The sequence below is a fragment of the Pinus tabuliformis genome, chromosome J, assembly GCF_031772625.1.
Source record: "Pinus tabuliformis cultivar Carrire ecotype Pingquan chromosome J, CPIR1, whole genome shotgun sequence".
NCBI classification, from domain to species: domain Eukaryota; kingdom Viridiplantae; phylum Streptophyta; class Pinopsida; order Pinales; family Pinaceae; genus Pinus; species Pinus tabuliformis.
This window is the reverse complement of record NC_142295.1, coordinates 1645988484-1646000588: the sequence shown is the minus strand read 5'-3', so window position 1 is coordinate 1646000588 and position 12105 is coordinate 1645988484.

The following is a 12105-nucleotide window of genomic DNA, read 5'->3' as shown; positions in this document are numbered from 1 at the left end:
ATTTTGGACATACGAGACATTTTTTCCATTCAGGACTAAATATTATAAAACTAACCCAAATTACTTTGGACTAGGAAAAACATGCTATTTTTGGTGTGCTTAATGTTTTTTAAGCATTTGGACCTAAAATTTTTACGAAGGAAAACTAAGAAAAAACTTTTGGAACCAACCTTTCCTTCTTTGTACAGATTGATGATGTGGCAGGTTGATGAGCAATTAAGGTGGCACTGACTAGACCTAGGTGATGATGTCACATGTTAGGTAAGCAACACATGGAATGCAAATTTGGTGGTTTTAGGTGATCGAGTGAGTAAACTCCATGTCACAATGGGAATTTCTAAGATGTTTCGATATGTCATGATGACATCATAATGACATAAGAATTGAAGTCAGTATATGACATGGCATTTACTCGAAGTTTGTGCCAGGGGGTCATGTTGGTAAATGTTTACCCATGTTATTGATTTTTTTGGAAAAATGGTGAAAGCGTATTTGTGCACCCAACATAGGGAAAAAGATTGGGATACAGGCTATTCAAGGTTCAGGTTATTCAAGCCTCTAGAATCCTCATAAGCTCAAAAGAACCCTAGCCTCTAAAATTTGGTGTTAAACACCTTCTAGCTAACTGCATGGTTTTGAGTCATGGTTGTGAGTGTTAAGTTTCCATAGCTCAATGGGCTCTGGGAATAATGAATGATAGGTCATGCTTATAGCCCCTAGATCATATTGAGGCGAGGATACAAATATTAGGATAACTTTAGAAAAAGGAATTTGGAATTCGAGCACCAAAATATAGTAAAATGAGGCAATAAGGAACATGATTTGTAGAGGGTGTTAATGGAGTTTTTGTCTTGAGAACGAGAGGAATAATGAGAGGATATCTTCGATCCCATTGAGGAATTAATGGGAAATAGAGGTTGTGTTCTAGGTCTTGAGAAATTTAGGCATTGAAAAACTGTAATAAGACAATGTTGTTAGTGAAGATAAAATGATTGTCTCATCGAAAATTAGTTGAGCTAACAAATCAATGATAATATTGCACTAGTAAATCCATCACAGTAATCGAAACCCATCCTCTAAGTAAATAGTTTCACAGATTATGAAAGATATGAACATTCATAGAAATGGTTTGCAATCCTATTAATGGATCAAGCTTGTCTCATTAATGAACATAGGCTAGGAGAAAGAGACAAGTTGGCTGGGACAATGCAACAATTCTAAGGTTTTCCTATTGAAGCATGGAGGAAAATATGGTGAGCCATTCTAAAGTAGTATTTGTTCCATGTAGCATTAAATGGATGTCACCTTTAAGACCTATGTGCAATATTGTAGACACTCCTTGATCCATGTGTAGAAGACAAAGATGAGAAAATGAACTGAGGATGTGAGACACTAGACGGAATGTAGCAGTGCTTTACCAAGTGTGTCTAAGAGAAGAGGGTATAGAGTGAGGCTGAGATAACTAGTGAAGAAGAGAAGGCCAAGTGTTGTTATGAAGATTGTATTAGTAAGTTGATTGTTGTGTGTGTTGTTGAATAAAATAGTAGGCCAAGTGTTGTTAGAGGTTTTGTATGATAGCAAGAGAGTAGAGCAGAGGAAGAGAAGATTTAGGCTATGCATCAAGCTAACTAGTGAACAACAAATTCCTTATGGACAATAGGTTGGTATCTGCACAACAGGAAGTTGGTGCTTCTATCATAGTGGGTGCTTGATAAAGAACTTGGGGGTTGGTGCCACGTGTAAGTGGGTGCTTTCAAAAATCAAGGAGTTAGTGCTTCTTGTAAGTTGATCAGGTGTCTGCAAAGAGGCATGTGGTGCTTCCTGCTAGTGGGTGCGAGGAAGACACATAAGGGAGTTGGTCATTCCCGCTGGTTGGTGACAATAAAACAAATAGGTAGTGGGTGATTCATGTTGGTTAATGCTAGAAGAAAATCTAAGGGTTTTTGTGCTTCCTGTGTGTGGGTTCTCACAAAAACTTGATCTAATCTGAGTGATGGATTTAGATTCACATCATAACATAACAAGATTGGTGGTTTTCTCCCTTTACGGCTTTCCAATTTAAATATATGTTCCCACATGTGTATGATTCTCACGTGTTGATTTAATTTGCTGATTACAAAATATACTATTGATTGCACCAATGAATGGTTACAAGTAAAAGTGAAATTAGAAATTAGAAATAATTGTAAAATTAGCCTAATATCGATCCAACCCTCCCCCCCTCTCACCTAGTATTAATAATATTTCCAACAATATTTACAAGGGAAATAAGGTAAGTTGGTGGTCAACTTAACCTCTAATATGTTCCACACAATTTAATATTCTCAGACGAACAAATTATGAAAAATAACAAGAAAATCACTCACATAGTACATAGACTGTCAAATTCTCAAAGAGAATCCTTTGATTAAATTGTATGAAAGAAAAGTTCTTATATATATACATATTACAAGAGATTCATTCACGAAATCCAACCCATAATTTGAGTGTCTTGTTAGTTTTTATACAAAATTACAAAAAACAATTTAGTTACAAAACCAAAATATAGGATCTCAATGATAAAAATAGAAATTTCTCCACAGTGTAATCTTAAGCTTGCATCTGCAACATTTTCCTAGATTCTGTTGAAGTAGTTGAATGGAACTAGAATAGAAATTTATTCCAAATATGACCGATTTGGATAGGTATATGATGTCATTTTCCTATACGTTGAATCTGGAACGGTATATTTTTTATGAGATGGCTTAAAATGAAGATGTGATATCACTTGGAAGTGAATGTTAAATTAATTTTTTAGCTTATCCACAATTTTATCACCCTTGTATCACATGGTTTACCATCATTTCCGCCATGCCTAATTAACAATTTTTTATATGCATCTAGAGGTATTAGATTTTCATTCAAATCCAAACAGGAAGGCATACCCACTCCTCTTAAAATATCAAACATGGTATTAAATGAATTATTTTCCTTTTGAACCAATATGCAATTCCCTTGCATTCTTTTTATAAAATTTCTCTTAATGATATTTAAACTAGTTTCTAATACCCAGTCAGTTATGTCATTAACCCCTAATATTTTGAATTGATCCTCACCTCTAGTATTAATAAATTTAATTAATCTTTTGGAAATTGATGGCATGTTCCCTAACTCTTGCTAGATTTGATCTACTGCCCCTTTTGCAATCTTCAATAACTATACTTCATGGCCATTTATTAAAAATAAATCCCATAAATATGAAATATTGATCCAAAATGGATTCAACATAGCCTCTAGATAAAAATTCCTCCAATACAAGTGAAAGTGGAATCATGTTGAAGTGCTCATTAATATGAAGCCAACGGTACAAATAGTGTGTAAATCTAAGTTCGGATGAAGAAATTAGAGCCAATTAAATATTAGGTCAAAAATTCAATGCCTACATCAGCAAGATATGTGGCAACCCGGGAAAGAGTCATAAGTTCTTGATGATGTCAGCACATAAGGTGATGTGGTAGTTTGCGATTGGTTCATACCACAGGCGATGGGATCAGTGAACAAGGGTGGAGATCATTTTACCAAAGGAGATCAATGCATATCGTGTCGAAACATGTATGTAGGTTATCCTGGAAAACGGATGCAATGAGATTATGCAAAAGCAGTTAAACTTCTTTGATTTATGGTAGAGAAGCGGTAAGTGTTTTATCACGTGCCTTCAAGGCAGGAAATGGCTTTCCAAAAATCTGCTCGATTCCACTCAGCGGTCGGCACATAGCATCTTGAAACCACTTTCGCATGTGCCTTCGTAGAATTAGCAGACGTGTTAGTTGGAGCGTGAGATTTCATGACCGCTGTTGGGTCCCTCAGGACAGATTGATGGTGCAGATTGTTTGGAATAGTTTATGAGCGGGACGTGATAGCTGTCAGATTATCTATTCTCAAGATCAGTGTCGAGAAAAGGCTGGATGGCCGGGTCCACCCCGCACCCGCCGATCCTTTGGCTTATATTTTGTTTCTACTATAAACATATTATTCCGCATTTATTGCAATTTGTAACTGTACGTGGCATATAAATACCATAACACAGAAAAGTTGAAGGAGAGAGGGTGTTGTGAACCATTCTAGGGGGTTTCAAGGTCAAAGTGACCAAGTATGGTCGAGTGTATACTCATTTTGACTCGAAGATTCACGTTGAACACATCGGTGAGATCCATTTTCATGGTTGAGACTATGTTTTTGAGCTCACACGTGTAACAACTATATGAAGTAATAATAAATAGGTCAGCACTGGAAGCTAAAGGACCAAGAGACGTAGCCAGGAAATCTAGTGAACTCCATTATCAATTTTGGTTGCGTTGATTTGTTTGATTGTGTTTTATAATTGTTTAAGTGTTTATGTTATTTTCAATCTTATCGATCCATTGCACTAAGTAACATAGGCAACTTCACACATAGTTTGTTATACCTTTTTCAATATCAGATATAGTGGTATCATAGCTTAAGGTTTTTAAGGTTTGATAAGTTTGTGTGGAGATTTGAATGCTTACTAGGTTGAGGCTCGGACAAGGTGAAGGTGAACTTGTTGAGGTGAATCTAGAGATTGGAAGGCCCTTTTCATGAAGAAGGATGGCAGATGAAACTCCACTTGGGTCAGAATCCCAGTTTTTGGATAGTTTCATGATGATACATGCCACGGTGGAAGAAATGTATAATGAGTTTAAAAAGGGAAAAGGTGAAGGTGCTTCATCAAGAGACCAAACAAAGGAACCAAGAAACCTTTTCTTTTTGCCCCTCTAGACAAAGAGGATAAAGGAGATAAAGGAAAGGAAGAATTCTTGCTCCACCATGTCCTCCTTCATCACCATCATCATCATCATCGTCTTCTTCTTCCCATAAAACTAGTTCTTCAAAGAAGAAGAAAATAAAGCCTCTTTGATCAAATTAGATGTAAAATTTGATTTTCCTATTTATGATTGGGAACTTAATGCTAAAAGGCTTGATAATTGGATAAGGCAAATTGATATATATTGTAGGGTGCGGAAAGTTGATTCAAAAAGGAAGAAGATACAGCTGGCTAGCCTTCGATTTGGAGGAACCGCACTTGTGTGGTGGGAAGGCAAGACACAAGAAGATCTCCAGAAACATGGTAAAATCATTTCAACTTGGAATGAGTTTGTTTCTACCATTAAAAAGAAATTTTATACTTTGGCTTATATGCAGCAAGCAATGATGAGTTGCCAAACAATACATCAATAAAAAGGTCAAAGTGTTCAGAGTTATACTCAGGAATTTTGTAAGAGACCTTTAACATTAGGCATATCATTGGACTCATCAGAGACATTGTTAAAATATATAGGTGATCTTCATAGTTATTTGAAGCATACTATACTTATGTTTAATCCCACTAGCTTAGATGATGTATCAATTCAAGCAACTCATCTAGAGGCTAGAGGTAAAAATGTAACCCAGATGTTGGGAAATCATCCAAATCTATTGAAAGCAAGAACAAGGGAAACAAGAAACTGACATGGAAGGAGAGGAAAAAAAACACTATGAAGAAGGATAAACCTTCATGCACTCGTTGTAAGAAGGAAGGACACAATGAGGCACACTGTTGGTCTTTGTGTCCAGAATTGAATCCTAAGAAGTTCGGGAGTAAAGAGAGAAAGAATGTTGCTATTATTCAAAAGGACTTGGGATCAGACTCAGGTGACGAAACAATAGTTACAGCTACAGGTATAAAAGGTAAAGATTCTGAAGCATCTACAAGTAATTCTTCACATTATGTTGATAATGAAAGTTATGAGAGGAAAAGAAATGAGCTATTTCATATTAGAGTCATTTCCAAGCACACTAAAATTGATAATTTATTTGATAGTGGATCACAAGTTAATTTGATTTATGAAACAATTGTAAAGAAGTTGGGTCTAGAAACAAAACCTCATAAAAAGCCATATCCATTAGGTTGGGTGTGTGATAAAACAAAGCTACAAGTTATGAAACAATGTAAACTTCGTTTTGCTATTGGGTCAACATTTGTAGATGAGGTTGAGTGAGACATAGTCCCATTGGACATATGTGGAATTGTATTAGGAAGTCCATACTTGTGCGATAGAAAAGCTATCTTCTATCAAGCTGAAAATAAGTATCAACTCACTAGGGATGGAATTGAATATATTGTAAGGGCTCATAAACTCAACTTCGCTCTCATAAAATCAGGACAGATGAAAAGAATTATAAATTCAGGTAAGCAATTTTTTCTAATGATTGTGAAAGCAAAGGATCTTGATAAATCCGATGCATTCCAAGGCTGTAATCCTAAACAGAAAGCATATCTAGTTAAAGTTGTTTCCAATTATGATATGCTATTTCAAGAGCCTAAAGGGATTCCACCCAAGCGAGAGATAGCACATGAAATTTATTTGCAGCAAGATGCTCCACTACCTAACATTGGAATGTACAGGTTATCAACTCTAGAGAATGCAGAGATAAAGAAGCAGGTACAAGAGTTGCTCGATAAAGGGTTTATTAGACCAAGAACATCACTGTGTGGATCACCTATTGTGTTAGTGCGAAAGAAAGACGGTTTGTGGAGAATGTGCATTGATTTTAGAGCACTAAATAAAATCACAATAAAGAATCGTTATCCTCTTCCTTGTATTGATGATTTATTAGATTAGTTAAAAGATGTAGTTTACTTCTCTAAATTAGACTTGCAAAGAAACTACCATCAAATCAGAGTTACAGAACAGGATGTATGGAAAAATACTTTCAAGATGAAGCAAGGACTTTATGAATGGTTGGTTATGCCTTTTGGCTTAACTAATGCTCCTGCTACGTTTATGCGAGTCATGAATGATGTATTTATACCATTTATTGATGATTTTGTAATAGTCTATTTAGATGATATTCTTGTTTTTAGTAGAACATGGGATTGAAGTGTAAAGAATGCAAAGCAGATTTTAGATGTTTAAAAAAAAGAGAAAATCTCTATGTGAAACTTTCAAAATGTGAATTTGGCAGAACATCTTTGAGTTATTTGGGTTATATTGTAGGGGGTGGTTAATTGAAGATAGATCCCTCTAAGGTCAAAGTCATTGTAAACTAGCCTAAACCCAATACTGCTACAGAAGTTAGAAGTTTCTTAGGGGAAGCACAATATTGGAGAAAGTTTATTGCTAACTTTTCTTTGATTGCAGCTTCTTTACATGCTTTGACAAGTGTCAAACAGGTGTTTCAGTGGGGAGGCAAACAACAGAAAGCCTTCGACACATTGAAAGAAAGGATCAATACAGCGCCAGTACTATCACTGCCAGATCTTTAGCATCCATTTGAGATCGAGACAGATGCAAGTAAATATGCCATGGGGGCAGTGTTGATGCAGCACAGGAAGCCTATATGCTTTCATTCTGAGACATTTACATCGGCAGTAGTTAACTATCCTACATATGCTAAAGAATTGTATGCATTAGTTCAGAGTGTTAAAAAGTGGAAACATTATATAATGGGTAAAGAAATAATCATACATATAGGCCATCAACCACTTCAATATTTACACTCACAAACTAAATTGCAACAATCAAGACATTAGAGGTGGATGGGTTTTCTACAAAAATTTCATCGTGTTATCAGATATAAGAAGGGCATACATAATAAGGTTACAGACATGTTATCAAGACCAATTGTAAATGCATCCACAATACTTAAGCATAATTCAGTAATTCATGAAAGCTGCATTGAACAATATGCTCAAGATACAGATTTTAAGGATGTATATGCAACTTTAAGTCATGGCAAGTAGGTATAAGAATTGGATTATTATATAAAGGACAAAATCTTATATCATTTGGGAATGTTATGCATTCCACAAATTGAAAGAGTTAACATAATTCGAGAAGCACATACTTCTCTCATATCAGGGCATTTTGGTGTAAGTAAAATAGTTGTACAATTACAAAGGTTCTGTTATTGGCCATGAGTGAATGAGATAGTTTCTAGATATATTAAAGGATGTACTATGTGTTCTACAAGCAAGCCAAGTAATAGTAAATTAGGCTTGTATACTCCACTTCCAATTCCTTCTCGTCCTTGTGAAAGTGTTTCCATGGATTTTGTTGGGGGATTGCCAAAGTCTATAAAAGGTCATGATTATTTGTATGTAGTTGTGGATAGGTTCAGTAAGATGTGTATTTTGATACCATGTAATAAAAAGGTCACAGCTAAACAAACTACAAAGTTGTTCTTTTGAACTGTATGGGTTCATTTTGGGTTATCTATTTCTATTATATCTGATCGAGATTCTCGATTTGTTGGGAAATTTTGGTCAAGTCTATGGAGCTAATGGAAACAAGGTTAAAGAAGAGCATGACATTTCATCTGCAAATAGTCAGACAGAAGTGGTCAACAGGACAATGATACAGTTGCTTTGAGGATATTTCAACAAGCATCCGAAACTTTGGGAGGAGCATTTGTGTTATGTGCAGCATGCTTACAATCGTGTTAAACATTCTTCTACTCAAAAATCTTCTTTTGAGACTTGTTTTGGTTTTATAACAAAGTCTCCCTTGGATTTTGTCTTTGGTAAAGACATAGTAGTTGATGGACACAGTGATGTGGACAAAGCAACCAAGTTCATTGAGCAAATCCAGGAAATTCACCAGGTAGTACAAGAACAGCTAGAAAGAAGCCAAGCAAAGTATAAGGTGCGACATAACAAGCATCGAGTTGAGCATAGTTTTCAAGTTGGTGATCAAGTCTGGTTGTACATCAGCAATGACTGTGATCCCCCTGGACAGATCGATGGTGCAGATTGTCTGGAGTATTTTCTGAGTGGGACGTGATAGCCGTCAGATTGTCTGTTCGCAATATCAATGCCGGGAAAAGGCTGGATGGTCGAGGTCCACCCCGCACCTGCCGGTCCTTTGGTTTATAGTTTGTTTCTATTATAAATGTATCATTCCACGTTTATTATAGTTTGTAACAGTACGTGGTATATAAATACCATAACGCAAAACATTTGAAGGAGAGAGGGTGTTGTGAACCGTTCGAGGGGGTCTGGAGGTCAAAGTGACCAAGTACGATCGAGTGTATACTCGTTTCAACTCGAAGATTGGAGATGAACACAGCGATGAGAACCATTTTCATGGTTGAGACTCTATTTTTGAGCTCACACCTGTAACAACTATTTGAAGACATAATAAAGAGGTCAGCACTGGAAGCTAAAGGACCAGGAGACGTAGCCAAGAAGTCTGGTGAACTCCATTATCAATTTTGGTTGTGTTGATGTGTTTGATTGTGTTTTATAATTGTTTAAGTGTTTATGTTATTTGCAATCTTATCAATCCATTGCATTAAGTAACATAGGAAACTTCACACATAGTCTATAATACCTTTTTCAATATCAGATCAAATATAATTCATAATATCTTTCCACATTATTCTTTTGGTTTTTATTAATGGTTGTGTGCCAATTAATTTTTCTTATACCAGTCAATTTGACTTTGCAAGGAAGCCTTTTTCTTAAGTTCATCAATAAGAATAGTGCTTTTATTTTTCAACTCTTCATTGGAATGTGTCAATGCATCATTCTTAAAATGCACTAACTTCTTTAAATTTTCAATTCTCAGTCTTTCAAATTGAGTGATGGCAATGTCTCTGCTAATTTACTTGAAGGATATGTGTATATTATTGTTGTTTTTGAGCTAATTAATACACATTTATGTTCTTCCTTCTCCTTTAGAAAAACTTTAGGCTAAACTTACAAATTTTCCAATTTCTTATTCAGTTCAATAATTAGTGAAAGTAATTTCTCCTCCTCTTTTTTCACTTCTTCTAACTCTGGAGTTTGACATACTCCAAAGCTTGCATATTGAGCCTTTTCTTCAACACTTGGATATTTGTTTCTCTATACTTTATAAAACCCTGTATTGAAGTTCAGTCATTTGGGTCTACTCCTAGCTTGATAATAATTTTCTCTAGATTGTCAATTTTCATTTGTTTAATTATTGTAGATACCTTCTCTTGTTTAAGCTAATTATTCACCTCTCTTGGCAAATTTTCAAGTCTAGCAAGACTTGTAACTCGGCTTGGTAGACTTCTACGTGGCATCTCCCTTTTTTGTTGGTGGAGATCCACCTGATCAACCACATGGATCTGTTTTAGGTCAATTGTGAGCTTCGAGTCTTTGTAATCTTCTATAGTCTTAATGATCTATAATTTTAGCTATAATACTTCCATTTAGATCTGACCCTTTTCAAACTCTAACACTGATAGCAATCTAGTTTATGAAGTTGTGCCTTGATTCCAAAGGTCATTTCAAGCCTCTATCCTTAATTTTTCATTCATACTTTTAATTTCCATAAATTGATAGAAGATGATTTCATGCTTAAAAGATGTAGTAGGTGACATGCTAGATGATGATACTCTAGGTCCTATAGTAGCAAAATTTAACAATTCTATAATTAGAATAGGCTCACTTAATGTAAGAGATTCACTTGATGTTGTCTCTATGATTGAATCATCTAGCTCTTCTAATATTTTCCTCCTTTGTACTATGAATTTTGTATCCTCTAATTCATAAGTTGACTGCTAAGTCTCCAAAAAGTTCTCTTTCATGACTGCTATGTTGTAATATTTTCTTGTGCAATTGTTGGAGGATCCTTCTCCTAAACTTCCTTGTTAGCATACTACCCCATCATGGGCTTTGGAACATTTTTATAAGCAATTTTTTTGTGTTCAACTCATTTACTTGAAATTATTCCATGAGGATCATAGTGACATTTATCCCTATGAAAATTTCATTTACTACAACATACTTGAATTTCTGCAACCACTGCTATAATATGTACAAGAAATGGCCCAAATTCTTCCTTTAATTTGAAAAGATCAAGGTTTTTTCTATGTAGAAAATGAACTTGATTTACATTTAAACTATGTCTAATAACTTCCAATGCAAAGATCCTTACAGGCAGAAAACGTGTAGCTTATAAGTTGCCAACTCAGATCCGTATTTTCTAATCATAGAAAAATATTTGTATGAATGCAAATTTCATTGCTTACTTGCATCATGATTTGTAGAATTCTTTTAATTTTAAGAGATATTATAAGTGTTGATAAATCATATACGAGACTAAAAGAAACTGATATAAAATTATTTACAAAGTTTGATAATGAAAATTCCTTAGAGTGCTATCTCAACATTTAATTTTACTAAATAACTGAAAGAATATTTCCATTGGAATCCTTCTTTTTCAATTGCATACCATAAAAATTCCCCATTTCTAAATAAAAATATATATAGAGCAAAATATATTGGTACCTAAAAGACTTGTTGACCAAAATTTCCTAATTTGTCATTAATATTATTAGATAGGTACTCACTGTTATGCTCTTATACCAATAGGTGTCATATTTCAAGATTGACTTGATGAGCTATGAATATGTTCATACCTTTCCTTGTTGAAAAGGCTTTCCATATTTTCAAAAAAATCAAAAAATTTAAAAAATGTAAAGAGGGTATACCCTAAAACAAAAATCAAAGGGTGAAAAGAATAAGATGGTCAAAAAAGTGAAAGAAAATGAACCCCACCAAAATAAAGACTAAGGAAGGTGTGCAAGTGTAAATGCCACCACTTTTTACTCTTATGCAATAAACAATTGTGTGTAGCTTGTAACTTATGCTACAATTGATGAACAATCAAAGAGCTTAAGCTTGGCTAGTTCATATTGAATTTTATGTTTTAGAGATAGAGAATAAAATCTGACCAAACAGTTTAATCTTGGCAGATAAGTAGATAGGTAGAGTGAATAAATGGAGCTCAATAGTTTAACTTGAGCCCTTGGATGTAATAAGGCAAGATTTAGATAGATTTCACCATGTAAAAGAAAAAAAAAGTTTGATAAGGGTTTTCCAGTTTAAGTGCACCCAAATAAAGAAGAAAAAATGTTAAGTTAAAGTAAGTAGGGTAGGTAGATGATTTTGCAAAATTACATGTGATGGATAATGACTCTAAATGTGTTAATCTTTACTTTCATCACAAGTGCAAGGAAGAAATTACATTGGAAGCATTTCAAGCAAGGAAAGGTCAAATAATTAACTCCCCTTCTCATCCTTCCCTAAATTTTCAC